This window comes from Myxine glutinosa, chromosome 8 (assembly GCF_964187855.1).
Source record: "Myxine glutinosa chromosome 8, kmMyxGlut1.1, whole genome shotgun sequence".
Taxonomy (NCBI): Eukaryota; Metazoa; Chordata; class Myxini; order Myxiniformes; family Myxinidae; genus Myxine; species Myxine glutinosa.
Genome location: NC_136268.1, coordinates 55,607,237 through 55,623,005, shown reverse-complemented (window position 1 = coordinate 55,623,005; position 15,769 = coordinate 55,607,237). Strand labels below are relative to the sequence as shown.

General features: G+C 43.8%; 1 protein-coding gene across 4 annotated transcripts in view; it reads right to left on the bottom strand.

The window, feature by feature from the left end:
- The window catches only part of LOC137432510 (netrin receptor UNC5B-a), a 430,308-nt gene that overhangs the window by 348,481 nt on the left and 66,058 nt on the right, over positions 1-15,769 (bottom strand). The gene's annotated exons all lie outside the window — the stretch shown is intronic.

Here is a 15,769-nt window from a genome sequence, read left to right as displayed (position 1 = left end):
GCAAGGTGGGTCCAAAGCTGTCTGGCCTGAAAGCATCCATCGATCTCTCCCTACTGGAAGGGTTTGGTGTAGAAGAACTGTCACCACAGATAACAAGCAATGCTGAAAAGTTCCTTGTGTCTGGATTAAAGAAGACCGACTGTTCCACTTTCGATGAATATCGATGGGAGCAGTACCACAACTCCAAGAAAGAACTGGACTTCAACCAGCTTGTGTGCTGTTCATCAACGCTACGAGAACACATAAAGCGAGCATTTCTTCAGTGTAAGATGTGGTTGCAAGCCCCAACTCCTGCCGTCACCAAACCAGATCCACTCCAGTATGGGTATGAAGCAACGGACGTTGGCATAACACCAGTGATACTGCCAGTATCGTGCAGGCCCGATGACCTGCCTCCTCCATGCAAATGCCCAAGAGCATGTATGAGTACCAAAACGTGCACTTGCAGAGACAGGAACATTAAATGTGTCACGTTTTGTGGCTATAGTAAAGGCGAAAAGTGTAGAAATCCAAATAAGTAAATTCCAAAATAGGATGATGCAAAAGGTATAAGTGTCATATAATGTTGTGGCCTTGGTGGTATCATACAATTGTAGTTCGTAACATGTTGAAATCGGTTTTTGGCAATTATCTTAAAAACCATTGACTTTTGGATATGAAAATGTATTACTGACCCCCCATAATGTGACCATTGCGCAAATTTTGAGTGGTCGGGCAACCTCCTAGGTCCAACGGTTCTGTAGATACAGTCACGGCAAAAAAGGGGGCGTGGCCCAAAAAGGGGTATGGCCATTTCAGCTATTTCGCCGTCAGTGGCAAATGTGTTACCAACCAAATATTGTTCCTGGACCTTCAATTAGTGGATTCCTGAAGAGTTTAGGTCTGTACAATAAAGTGCATACTCAACCACCATGAGCTACTAGAGTAGTTGGCATTGACCTCGTAAATATCCTGAAATTTTGCTTTTTCTTTGGAACAGTATTGTTGTTAAATATAATGATATTGAATATAGAGCTATTTGGTTCCTCCTGATGCTACAAAAGCCTTATACATGCTGTATCTTCAGTCGAAGTCCTCGGGATCATCCCGTTTCGGCCCCTGAACCTCGATGCAATCAGCTAAGGTGGGCTAGCAGGGGCACATATGCCGACACATGCAGCAACTACACTTGGATGCGTATGTACCCCAACTGCCTGTCAGTGAGAACAAACTACAACAACAAAACAACAGCTTCACAGCACTGCAAAAAACAACACGGTGGAGCACCCAAACAACCACCCTTATAACCTGAAACACTCAACAAAACACACACAGGAACATACACTCACTCACACACAAAAACCACACACGCGCACAAAAAACACACACGTACATGCAAAAACACACACACGCAACCAACCAACTAGCATCATAGCATACACTGCTCAACACAACAAACATACACACATCTCCATTTGTCTTCCACACTCAGTCACTACCCCTTTTGGGAATGAAAGAACCACTACCCACTTAACCTCAAACTACACCAGTCGACCTGCCTCCGTCCACATAAACTTCGTCCAAATCCAAAGTGAGCCTTTCCAGGCAACCTCGGCCACTCTCTCACACATCAACTTTCTTCTATTCCACACACTCCAAATTGAGCAAGAACTGCATAAAAGGATTGCATAAGTTCAATGTAGTATTTTATTTATTTCTTCTTGTATTGTTTTGTTTTTATATACATATACTCAAGGAGTAAAGAGTAAATTTGGCTTATCATTCAGTATGGCACGCAACTCGTGCGCGTCCATCCTAGGCAGGCCAGAAAAAAAACATCATCTTGCTTATCTCAAGGCTGAACTTTCCAACCATTATTCTTTGTCAAAGTAATGGTGGTGCCTTATCATATCTGTCTCTCGGATATGCTCCATCTCCATCCCTCCCTCACCTCAAATGCCAGCACCGCAGACTTTGCTCAAGATAAGGTAAATGTCAACTCAGTGTTTGCCTCCAAATCTCGTGTATCCAACCCATATCTGCTCTCAAACCTCATCCTTAAACCCGAAGCTGTTCTTTAGAACTTGTCGATGTCCTCTGTATTAATCGTTTTGCCATGTAGCCTTACCTCTTTGCATATTCTGTTGCAATTAGAATTCGTTTTAATATTTATCTGTGGACAAAACCATTTGAATGTTATTTAGTAAGGTCAAGCAAATCACAGAGATCTGTTGGAATGGCATACAGGTTGCACACAATGCCAGAATTCCTGTGGTGGAGATACCCTACACCCCTGTCTATGTAGATATGTGCATTGCATATCTCCACGCCGCAAGACTCCATGACTCGTGTATTAAAACTTTGCTTTTGGGGATGTTTTCTAACGTTTCAGGTATTCCCTTCACATTGTGTATTTAGCCGAAAGCAGAAGTTATTAACCAGCAGATTCTGAATATATTCTGAGTGTCACGGGTAAGATGAGTCTTTTAAGGACCCCATTCCAGGGTATGGAGATGAGATACATGGGAAGTTACTGAGAATGCGCAGTTTGAGGGAAATCGCATGCAGCCAGCCAACCACCAGGGCAGTCATGCAGATTCCAAGTTATCAAAACAAGTTATTGTCATGGAAAGTTTGAACTTCAAAGTATTAATGCTATAAGTCAAGGTAATGTTGTGGTTGCTTGGAAAGACCAGAGCTTCCAGGGAAGCAGAACTCAACTGAACTGACTGGGCAACTTTAAAGTAGGTCAGTTGTCTGTACTAGATTTGACTTAAATGAAAAGACAACAACCTTGTGTAATAATTTTAAGGTCCTTGTATCCTTATACTTGTCCTTGTTTTACAATTGATAAAATGTTACATTTTGCAACAATATTGCAAAAATATAGTTGTGTAGGCAGCCATTTTGTGACAGATCGGGTCGACATGCGATAGCAACCTACCTTGTGTGGTAAGAGTCTCACACACCAAGTTTGATCAAAATCCATAAGTATTTGTGGACGTTAAAGACTTAACGTCGTTTCGGAGCTGAAAACAATATGGCGGCCTTTGGCGGCAATTTTGTGACGGATCGGGTTGGAATGCAATAGCAACCTACCTTGTGTGGTAAGGGTTAAACATTCTAAGTTTGATCAAAATCTGTTAATATTTGTGGACGCTAGAGTGTTAACGTCGTTTTCATGACCAAAAACAAAATGGTCGCCTAAGTCCGCCATTTTTCAACGGACCTGGCTGAAATGTAATAACAACCTGGTCCTTGGGGTAAGGATGCAGCATGTCAAGTTTGATCAGAATCGGTTGATATTTGTGGATGCTGGAGTGTTAACGTCGAAAAGTTAACGGACGACAGACGACGGACGCCGGAGGGTTCAGTATGTGATGAACTCAACTGGACGGTAGTCCAGCTGAGTTAAAAACACAAAACAAGGGAAAAATTGGATGTTTATCTACTTTCTGGTTTGCTTGTTCATTGATGCTTTTTACATGTTAGGAGTCTTTTTAGTTTCAGTAAAAACACAAGAATGATAGATAGGTCCTTATACAAGCTTATGAATCCAACTTGGTACAGATTTTAAGATGTGCCTTTTGTATTGTAACAATGAGGTGGCCATTTTGTTTTCAGGCTGTCCTCAGGTAGAGTGCTGCAGCATTCTTTGAGATGTATATATTATTTGTTCTTGAACATGCATGGTGCGCCAAACCCAATAAACCTCCGCTAATGAGACACAAAGTAGCCATAAAACTAAATTAGCCAAACCAAGTGTGGATAAGCAAAATATATTACCCAGAGAAATAGAGGGTAAAGGAAACATAAACAAACACTAGAAGCCATCAGTAATGTAGACATCTCTGAATTATCTACAGTCTTCTTCTTCTTCTTCGGCTGTCTGTCGCTAACGACAATGACCGTGAAGTCGTATGGGTCAGCATTCGTCATCAATCCCATGTTAATGTTTGCTTTCCTCAGATGTCTTTTCACAACGTCTTTGTAACTGCAACGTAGCTTTTGTCCTCCAGGTACACATCTTCCCTCCTTAAGCTCACCATGAAGTTAAATTTGTGGGAGCAGATGCTCTGGCATACAAATGACGTGACCTGTCCATCTAAGTTGGGCAGAGGTAATTAATGGCTCAACACTGGGTATCCCAGCTCTCCTTTGGACTGTGGTATTGGGGACTCGGTCTTGCCATTTGATTCCCAAAAACTGCCGCAGATGTCTTAATTGCAAGCTTGTGAGTTTCTTCATGTAGAATGTTGAATAGTATTACAGCTCTTTGTCCTGGAGAAATATTTAACGAAAGAAAAATGCAGAAAATCCATAACCCACAGTGCTCACCAAGTAAATGCATGCGCTGCCATTGTTTGTACTGGACTGATGCGCCCGCTCTGAGCCAATCAGCGCTGCTTACACTGCTTTTTTGCAGCAGGATGAGCCTCCTATCACCTCATCCCCCACCGCTGCCATGTAGGAGCACAGTAGGAGCACAGTAGGAGCACAGTAGGAATGATGGCAATTATTCTTGCAGAGTGGGAGCGACAGCAACAGCAAATACCGATGTTTGTACATAGTTTTTGTTTTTCTTTTATACTTACTGATGTTACTAGAATACAAAATTATTATTTTTACTTCTAAAATAACAGTTCTCATCTGTATTATTAGTGTTATTAGTGATACCCCCCATGAAGACCTCATATACCACTCATGTGTAAGAAATAATGCTGTCGGGAACGCATCTCCATATAAACAATAGTATAATGACCCCTTTTAGCGCATTCTCGATTTGTGCTCTTTTCCAGAAACAGGAAGCTGGTAATATGTTGAAGACCCCCTTTCTCACATTGAATATCCTTTCCCATTTCCTTTCCATATCCTTTCCTTTCCTATATTCCTATTCCTATTTCCTTTCCTTTCCTATTTCCATATCCTATTCCATATCCTTTCCCCCTATTAAAGACATCTAATATGTTCCCGTTCCCCTGTTTTGATGTTGTCCTGTTGCGTCCTGACCCATTCAGTGTACTTGTACAAGCTCTTCCACAAGCCTCAAAACATGGATTTAAAAAAAAAACAAATCCTGAGCGCAAGGTGAGTTATTACTTGCATGAATGGCATTTTATATTACTGTGATGTCAGAAAAGCTAGCTGCTAGAGTGTCTTCAGAAAGTATTCACACCCCTTAACGTTTTTCACATTTTGTTGTTACAGCCTAATTTTAAAATGGATTAAATTGAGATTTTTATTGTCACTGAGCTACAAATAATACCCCATAATATCAAAGTGGATTTTTTTTCGAGAAATTTTTACAAAATAATTAAAAATGAAATACAGAAATATCCAATTTGCATAAGTATTCAACCCCTGAGTCAATACTTCTTAGAATCGCCTTTGGCAGCGATTACAGCTTCAAGTCTTCTTGTGTGTGTCTATCAGCTTCGCACATCTGGATTTGGGGAGTTTCTCCCATTCTTCCTTGCTGATTCGCTCACGCTCTGTCAAGATGGATGGGGAGTGTTGGTGAACAGCAATCTTCAAGTCTTTCCACACATTCTCAATGGGATTCAGGTCTGGGCTTTGGCTGGGCCTCTCAAGGACTTTCACGTTCTTATTCTGAAGTCATTCCAGTGTTGTTTTGGCTGTATGATTGGGGTCATTGTCCTGTTGGAACGTAAATCTTCGCTGCAGTCTCAGGTCATGTGCACTCTGAAGCAGTTTCTCCTCAAGGATGTGCCTGTATTTGGCTCCATTAATTGTTACCTCTATCTTTACAGGTCTGCCAGTCCCTGCTGCTGTAAAGCATCCCCATAGGATTATGCTGCGACTACCGTGCTTCACGGTAGGAATGGTGTTAGGTGATGAGCTGTGTTCGGTTTCCGTCAGACGTAGCGCTTTGCATTTAGGCGAAATTTTTTAATTTTTGTCTCATCAGACCACAGAATCTTTTGCCTCATGCTCCCAGAGTCTTTCACGTGCCTTTTTGCAAACTCCAGGCATCCTGTCATGTGCCTTTTTCTCAGGAGTGGATTCTGTCTGGCCACTCTCCCATAAAGCCTAGTTTTTATGAATTGCTGCAGAGACTTTTGTCCTTCTACAGGTCATCCCATCTCAGCCAAAGAACTCCGTAGTTTTGTCAAAGTGGTCATAGGGTTCTTGCTCACCTCCTTGATCAAGGTCCTTCTTGTCCGGTTACTCCGTTTGGTTGGACGGCAAGCTCTAGGAAGAGGCTGGGTCATTCCATACTGTTTAATTTCCTAATCATGGAGCTCACTGTGCTCTTAGGAAATTTCCACACTCCAGAAATTGTTTTGTACCCTTCCCCAGATCTATGCCTCCTCAGAATTCTATCTTGGAGTTCTACAGACAGTTCTTTGGACTTCATGGTGGAGTTTCTGCTCTGACATGTACTGTCAACTGTGGGACCTTATTCTAGAAAAAGTGTGTTTCTCTCGAAAGGTGTGTTAAATTGGATGCACCTGAGCTCAATTTGGAGTGTCATAGCAAAGGGAACCACCTTTAGAGGCCATTTTTCCCCACAGAGCAGAGGTTGGTCCTTTTTGGGCACTGTGGTCCCCTTTTTGAAGCAATGTTTTATGGCCGGGTGCCCTTCCTGCCACCAACCCTGTTAGGCGCCTCTTGCGACACATAGGGAATTACCAGTGAACTGGTACTCAATTTGCCGACCTCGGAAGGATGAGCAGGCTGAGTCAACCCCCCTGGTGTTAATTCAGCGATTAATTGGGATTCGAACCCAGGATCCTAGGATCCCAAGCCGGCACCCTAACTGCTAAGCCAAAACCAGGCTGTCATAGCAAAGGGGTTGAATATGTATTGACTCGACATTTCAGCTTTTCATTTTTAATTACTTTGTAAAAATTTCAAAAAAATAAATTATACTTTGACATTATGAGTTATTATGTGTCGATCATTGAGAAAAAAAATCTCAATTTAATCCATTTTAAATTCAGGCTGTAACACAAGAAAATGTGAAAACGTCAAGGGCGTGAATACTTTCTGAAGGCACGGTACATCAGTTAATTAAAAAATTAACAGATTTATCCAGACAGGTGTTCCCACAATTATAATCAGCTCACTGGGGTTTCACGTAACAATGAATGAATCAATCTCCTTCTATGCAAAATGCATGACATGTTTCCTGTTTAACAGCCTGCACATGTGTTGTGTTGTTAAACACACCATCCAGATCGACAAAAAAAACAATAATCGGAGCAAGAAAACAAATTGTTTGAATTACTGTATGTATACTGAATAGGTAATTTGTACTTGGCGTGAGGATGAAGAAGAATCTACATAAAGACAATGTGTGCATGACTTGCATTTATTAAAGTCGCTGCTGAGCTACTTGTGACAAAAAATTAGCTCCTCAAATTTCTCTCAATATTAAATGATTTTTACCCTCCATCAATATTAAACGATTTTTACCCTCAATTGATATTCAATGATTTTTACCCTCCATCTATATTCAATGATCTTTGGCCTCCATCGATATTCAATGATTTTTACCCTCCATCAAGATTCAATGGTTGTACACTCCATCGATGTCCAACGTTTTACCCTCCATTGATATTCAATGGTTTTGCCCTCGATCGATATTCAATGGTTTTACCCTCGATCGATATTCAATGGTTTTGCCCTCGGTCGATATTCAATGATTTCACCCTCCATCGATATTCAATGTTTTACTCTCCATCGATATTCAATGGTTTTACCCTCGATCGATATTCAATGATTTCACCCTCCATCAATATTCAATGGTTTTACCCTCCATCGATATTCAATGTTTTACCCTCCATCGATATTCGATGGTTTCGCCCTCGATCGATATTCAATGTTTTACCCTCCATCGATATCCAATGTTTTACCCTCCATCGATATTCGATGGTTTCGCCCTCGATCGATATTCAATGATTTCACCCTCCATCAATATTCAATGGTTTTAGCCTCCATCGATATTCAATGTTTTACCCTCCATCGATATTCGATGGTTTCGCCCTCCATCGCTATTCAATGGTTTACCCTCCATCGATATCCAATGGTTTTACCCTCCACCAATGTTCAATAATTGTTGTCCTCCATCAATATTCAATGGTTTTACCCTCCATCAATGTTCAATGAATGATACCCTCTGTTACATATTTATGTGAATGTATGTGAATTACCATGCAGGTGTTTGCTTCCGTGTGTAGTATATTAAGTTGTTGTGTAGTTGTTGTGGTTGGAGGGTCAGAAGCCCTTCTGAAAGAGTGGCAGGAAACGGAAGTGGCCGGAAGCGGAAGTGACGGGAAACGGAGGAAAAAAGACACGAGGGAAAGGAAGGCTTCTTCTTCCTCGCCCCGCGACGACGAGAAGGTGGAATCGACCTTACGCTGCGCGGAAAACGCGCCGTTGCGAAACGTCTGGCGAGAGGAGTTACCTGGGCGGTAAATACCTTTGGACACGTCCAGTCACTGTGAGTTCGTGCACGAAACCAAGCGTCCGGGACAGTTTGCCCCGTCTACAAAGACGCGTACGGGTCCGCACGTTGGGCCTCGCTCGCGTCGGAAGCCGCGCTGGGTTTTGCCCCGTCTACAAAGACGCGTACGGGTCCGCACGTTGGGCCTCGCTCGCGTCGGAAGCCGCGCTGGGTTTTTGCCCATCTACAAGGACGCGTAAGAGTCGCACTTGGGGGCCTCGCGCACGTTGGACGCCGCGCTGGGTTTGCCCCGTGGCTTGGCAAGGAGGTGCGCTGCAGCCGCGGCCCCAGTCCGAGACGGCACGTTTAGAGCACGTCCGCCCGGGGCTCGTTCAACCGCCCGTGTGCGGAGAGGAGAGACATTGACCACGGAGGGAGTCAGGAGTGGGGCTCACGTGAGGAATGTATAAGATTAAGATGGCCATCTTAGAGTTTGTGTAGATGAGTTCACATGGTTGTAATATTGATTGTGCATTGTTGATGGTTGTTGATTGCTCAGTGAATATATTATTGATTATTCCGGATCCTTGGTGTGGGGTTTCTTCTTGACCGGAATTCATATTGATTGCGTTACGAAAGCGTATAAACCATATATCTTTCTGGCGGGGTCCCTCCCACGGTCCGGGGGTCACCAAGACCAGGTAGTTACCGGGAGGACCACGTAACAGAATTGGGGGCTCGTCCAAATTACGATTTGCGGTTTCGCAATTGGGTCTACGTCCGGGATCTAAAAGTGTATAAAATAATAAAATAATAATATTTTTGGTAATCAAAATTTATTAATTAATTATTAATTGGTAATATTTTTTTTGAGAAATTGGGGAAAGTCTTGGGGTGAAGGTTAACAGGTGTTAACGATAGGCACCATGGCGTTTGTGGCACAGAACTTTGGGGTAACCCCGAGTGAGGCACAGTTCCGAGCGTTGCTAAAGTCGGATCTCTTGAAATTGGCCAAACATTTTAACTTGGAGGTCCGAACTAATTTGAGGGAGGCAGAGAAGAATTGGAATGGCAAGGATTTGGAGGGTCGGACCATAACAGTAGGGAAGGCATTTCGTAGGCGTCGAGAGGTCTACAGGAGAGGACAACTGGGCGGTAGTTTTGGTGGTGGCCGCAGTCAATATTATTATGGAGGCTCCCTGAGTTACGGCCGCTCCCGAAGGAAGAATTGGCAAAGTAGTGGCCGAGAAGAAGACCGGTATTCAGGGGACTACAGGGACCAGTGGTCCCACCCTAATTATTAGGGACGTTCCGAGAAGTTGAAGCACTGAAGGCGGCGGAGCCGCCGAGCCAAGATTCCTACACGAATTAACCGTGAACGCCGTTCCTAAAGGCGCCCATGTAGAGAACTTTCCTGCACGGACTAACCGTGAACTCCACGTTCCTCAAGGCGCCCATGTAGAGAACTTTCCTGCACGGACTAACCGTGAACTCCGCGTTCCTAAAGGCATCCATGTAGTGAATACTCGGCTTGGCCTCCCGGAAAAGTGCTATCGAGTGGCTTAACTGGCTTTATTTTTAAGTGATAACTGTGCCCGGGGGGAATTGATAATGTGGGGGGGTTGAGTTATCTGGTTTATTTCTCCAAATTGGCCGGCAAAGAAAGTTTTCGCTGGGTTCAAACTTTCTTTCTTGAAGGGGGGGAGTGTTACATATTTATGTGAATGTATGTGAATTACCATGCAGGTGTTTGCTTCCGTGTGTAGTATATTAAGTTGTTGTGTAGTTGTTGTGGTTGGAGGGTCAGAAGCCCTTCTGAAAGAGTGGCAGGAAACGGAAGTGGCCGGAAGCGGAAGTGACGGGAAACGGAGGAAAAAAGACACGAGGGAAAGGAAGGCTTCTTCTTCCTCGCCCCGCGACGACGAGAAGGTGGAATCGACCTTACGCTGCGCGGAAAACGCGCCGTTGCGAAACGTCTGGCGAGAGGAGTTACCTGGGCGGTAAATACCTTTGGACACGTCCAGTCACTGTGAGTTCGTGCACGAAACCAAGCGTCCGGGACAGTTTGCCCCGTCTACAAAGACGCGTACGGGTCCGCACGTTGGGCCTCGCTCGCGTCGGAAGCCGCGCTGGGTTTTGCCCCGTCTACAAAGACGCGTACGGGTCCGCACGTTGGGCCTCGCTCGCGTCGGAAGCCGCGCTGGGTTTTTGCCCATCTACAAGGACGCGTAAGAGTCGCACTTGGGGGCCTCGCGCACGTTGGACGCCGCGCTGGGTTTGCCCCGTGGCTTGGCAAGGAGGTGCGCTGCAGCCGCGGCCCCAGTCCGAGACGGCACGTTTAGAGCACGTCCGCCCGGGGCTCGTTCAACCGCCCGTGTGCGGAGAGGAGAGACATTGACCACGGAGGGAGTCAGGAGTGGGGCTCACGTGAGGAATGTATAAGATTAAGATGGCCATCTTAGAGTTTGTGTAGATGAGTTCACATGGTTGTAATATTGATTGTGCATTGTTGATGGTTGTTGATTGCTCAGTGAATATATTATTGATTATTCCGGATCCTTGGTGTGGGGTTTCTTCTTGACCGGAATTCATATTGATTGCGTTACGAAAGCGTATAAACCATATATCTTTCTGGCGGGGTCCCTCCCACGGTCCGGGGGTCACCAAGACCAGGTAGTTACCGGGAGGACCACGTAACACCCTCCATCAATATTCAGTTTTACCCTCCATTGATATTCAATGATTTTTACCCTCTATCGATATTCAAATATTTTTACGCTCCATCAATATTCAATGTTTTACCATGAAACCATATTCCACTGCAGTCCCTGTATAATTACTTGTATTTGGCTGGAAGGAGCTTAAAAGACCAACAATTGATGATGGGCCTAATTGATGATGACTTTGTCTTAGCACTCTTGCTGTAACAGCTTCATACATATACCGCATGACATGGTTGAAAATTTTCACAATGTTTAATCTCACATTTTATTGAAACTGGTGAATTAAAACTTCTGATCTGATCTTGACAAATGTTTGAACTCGTTTTCCTTGTTTTATTCTAGGTTTGCGTTTTATGTGCAAGGTCATCATCAATTAGGGCAAATGAGCCACAATTAAAAAGGCAATAATAAAAACCAAAAGCATTTGTCTTGTTGAGCAATCCAATTTGTATGAATAAACATTTACACGAAGGTGATGTAACAAGTTTGGTCACGATAATGACAACCAAACATGATTTAAGCATTACATGCACAAGAGGCAATTAAAAAATTCCTAGTCTGAAATTTAAAAAGTCAATCAAGTTTCAGGTGTTAAACCTAAAATGACAGTAGCTTTTCCATCAATTTTTATTTTTTCTATTTCAATCAATTTAAATTATATATATATATATACATATATATATATATATATATATATATGTATATATATATTGTTGCGGATATCCGCGCCGGCCTTTTCCCCTTACCAAGGGGGGATTAGTCCCCCTGTCTTTGACTAGCCGACGGGACCCGGGACCTATGACGTCCTTCCCGGGCAGCGTTAAATGGGGTTTTAGGACTAAGAATTCGCTATTACCTAAGTACTAACGCTGCCCAGAAACGAGGAAATACGCCCCACCCGAATCACGGGTGTTGGTGGATACGCCGAGCAGTAGCGAACCCGTGACCCGAGCCGTTATCAATGACTAAACCCGATCCAAGCGGTTATTAATCGTGCCATGCTTACCCAATGGAGGAAATCACGGAAACGGTCGAATTTGGAAGAAAAGGAATAACAAGGTTTATTTACACTTTGTACAATAATCAGCAGAAGAAGACACAGTGCAGCCTTAAACAGTCTTATACTTATTCCCTGGACAAACGGGCCCGTTCACACTCAGACACACTCACACGGGGTTGCAGACGAACAGGTCGATGGTCCAGGGATGGCGTCCAGGCAGCTCGCTCTCCGGTCCCCAACTCGCACCGAGAAGTAGATGAATGGCAGGAGCTCTCCGCATGTCATTTTCGCGCACGGGATTATTACAGGGCGAACGGTAGGGCTGGCTTTGGCGGTTACACTTGCGGCTGCGGCAGCATACATAATAAGCGAATAGTTCAATATGCGCTCATCAATTCCCCGAAACTGCCGTGTGCACGACGGTGCTCTGAGTCCTCCAACCAGTGCGTGGCTTCAGTCCTCTCAATACAGTTCTCTTGCAATGCGCGATTCCTTTCAGTCCTCGTATCAGTTCTCATAAGGGCAGTCCTCTCAAGGGCTTTGTGCAAAGGCTTATATAGCCCTGCCCAGCGAACCTTCCAGCACTTGCTAGACGCATCTTGCCACGCCCTATCATGCCATGCCTTCCGAGCCCTGGTTGGCTGGTGCCCTTACCGTTACCGCCTCTGACGTGCTGCTTGTCGCGGCCACACCTCGACCCTCGCGCTCCTCCCTCTTCTTAGGCCTACCTCGTGGTACCCAACTAGTTTCGAGCAAACCAAGGGCAGCGAACGCTGCTGGCAGCCAAAGCGTAACAAACTTGAGGGATGTCAAATGGGGCGCGGGATCGAGTTTGCCCATAGATGAAAATGAAGGGTGGCCGCAAAATGAAAGGACCTAAGCTCATTTCTTTACACAACGCAGATATCACTTGGGAAATGGCCTACTCTTACACATACCATGACATAACTAATACTCTACGTGGGCCTATGTGTTGCTTGTGGACCAACTATGGGGGGCAAACCTTTAACCTTCAATGATGTTATATGTACAATCTCAAAACCTCAACAATATATATATATATATATATATATATATATATATATATATATATATATATACACATATATATTTGGAAAATAACTGGGATAGTTGTGCTAGTGCTGGCAGATGGGTCTTCTCGCCAACACAGACCAACAACCTGTGCTTGCAGAAGGGTTTTCTGGGTTAACATCCTTCTGAAGCACAGTATACACATTGATGCATCACAATGCATGCAAAACACCAGGGAGACAGTTTATAGCTGGATTGAGATTCGAATCTAAGCGAGACAGTTGAAAGGTGAGTGCACTTACCTCTACAAGCTATCCTGTCAGGTCGATGCAAATGAATAGAAAACACATAAGAATCAAAATAGCAGCAGGAATGTGCATACACAATGATGCAAAAAATAAATCATTTTTGTGTATTTTACCATTTCCCCTTCCCTCTCCCCTCCCCCTTGACCCCCCCATTAAATTAGTTTCAGCTTATTCCTTTTTTTTAGAGTCATATTTGCAAAAAGAGTAATTTGCATGTTGATAGTGGGCATTTACGAGAGTGGCTATGCAGTTCTGAGCCAACGCTCTTGAATGTAGGTGTGAGAAAAGAGAAGAGCACAGGTTGTTTAGCACTGACCTCCAAAAGTATGATTGCAACAAATCCTAATTTCTGTGGAAATGGCTTTTGCTTATGAAAAGTCCGTGTAGTGGCTTATTTCTGTTTCTCTCAGATATTTTATGTCATGTAATAACTGTCACTCATTCTTGGTTTTCATTTCAGAGTTCCATCTGCAAACCATTTTTATGCTAATCAAAAATAGACACCACCGTATATCCCTTCCGTTCATCGAACACTCAACGACACGATAGCATTTTGAAGTTACCCTGCTTTGTTGATGAGAAAGAAAAGGGGCTCATTCGAAAAGTAAAACCGTAGCAAGAGCATGACCTTTGACCTTGTAGTTGTGACATTTCAGTATATTGGCAGAAAAAAATGTCTGCATCTTAATGCTCCATTTGAGTTTAAACCCACCATAATACAGGACCAACATAGGAGAAAGTATTTTGAGTATTCACATCTTGAAAGTTCCCAGACTCCAATTTGATCACATTTAAATAAAGACAAGTGATGTTTTTAAAATAAATTTCAAATACCTACGTATTTAAGTTGAGTGGGTTGGTGGTGGAGTGAGTACAACCTTGTTGCATTGCCCTCATTGGTGTCACTTCGATTCCCATGACTGCTTCGCAGGAATTTCATCCTGTCCAAGGTTGTTTAATAGCCATGGAAGTTTTCATGACTCGTCATGAATGACCAGACACTCTGTCAAAGGTATGGGTCACGAACACCATCAAGCACTTAAGACCAGAGCCTTAAATGGTATTACCCAAAAGCAAATTGCAATGGCTCATTGGCGTGTGATCCATAAACACTATGTTGAATGACAAAACACGAAATCAAAACAGGAAATGATTATGAAAAAGAAAAATCAACCCTATCCAGAAATTAAATTTCATTGCCACAACTTTAAATTATATAGATTTAACTCAACCATTCTTGCTCCTTCCTCCACAAGCCTTGATGTTGCATTTAAAAAACAGCACGAAAATAATTGTCGTACCATTTCTTGCATATAGTTTAAACTAGAACGACACTCTTCTACGTCACGATGTCGACCGATATGCCTCCGCAGAAATTATTACATCATCATACACACTCGTAACAAGTTTCATTTAAATCCCCTCAGCTGTTCTCAGGTATCGCATTTTTACCTGACATGACCTCCGACGCCAAATTCTAATCAGTTCATATTTGTATCGTATAATATATACTTATACAAAGTTTGGTGAAGCCCCCATCGCTGGTTCACAAGTTAGCTCATTAACAGATTGTATTACCGAACGGGACCTCTGACCTTTGACTTCTTGGCCACATAATCTAATCTATATAAATAAAACACAGTTTGTGTGTGTGTTACCTATAGAATCCTAAACGGAGAGGCTCACATACTTGATTTTTGGCACAGACATGGTCATTGGGCCTGGGAAGGACATGGCCTACCTAAAAATGACCTCCGATGACGAGATCCATATTTTTTATTCATATTTAACTTAGCGCATTTCAGCGAGGAACATTATACACTGAATCTCAGCCTGTGCCAGAGCAGCTCGCTGATTCGCTCAGAGCGATCACGTGATGTTCCATCCTCGCCGCCAGACTCGCTCACGTCCCTCCCTCCCCGTCCCCCCATCCCCTCCCTCCCCCCCTCCCGTCCCCTTCCCCCCTCCCCTCCTCCACCTCCCCCTCCTCCCCTTCCCTTCCCCCCTCCTCTCCCGTCCCCTTCCCCCCCCTCCCCATCCCTTCCCCCCTCTGCCCCCTTCCCCCCCCCCCCTCCTCTCCTCTCCCCCCCTCCCCCGCCCGGCAACGCTGGGTACTTCTGCTAGTCAGTTCATATTTGTATCGTATAATATATACTTGTACAAAGTTTGGTCAAACTCCCATCGCTGGTTCACAAGTTACCTCAGTAACAGATTGCATTACCTAACGGGACCTTTAACCTTTGACCTCTTGGCCGCATAATCTAATCAGATCATTTTTTCATCATTATACATACATGTACAAAGTTTGACTTGGATA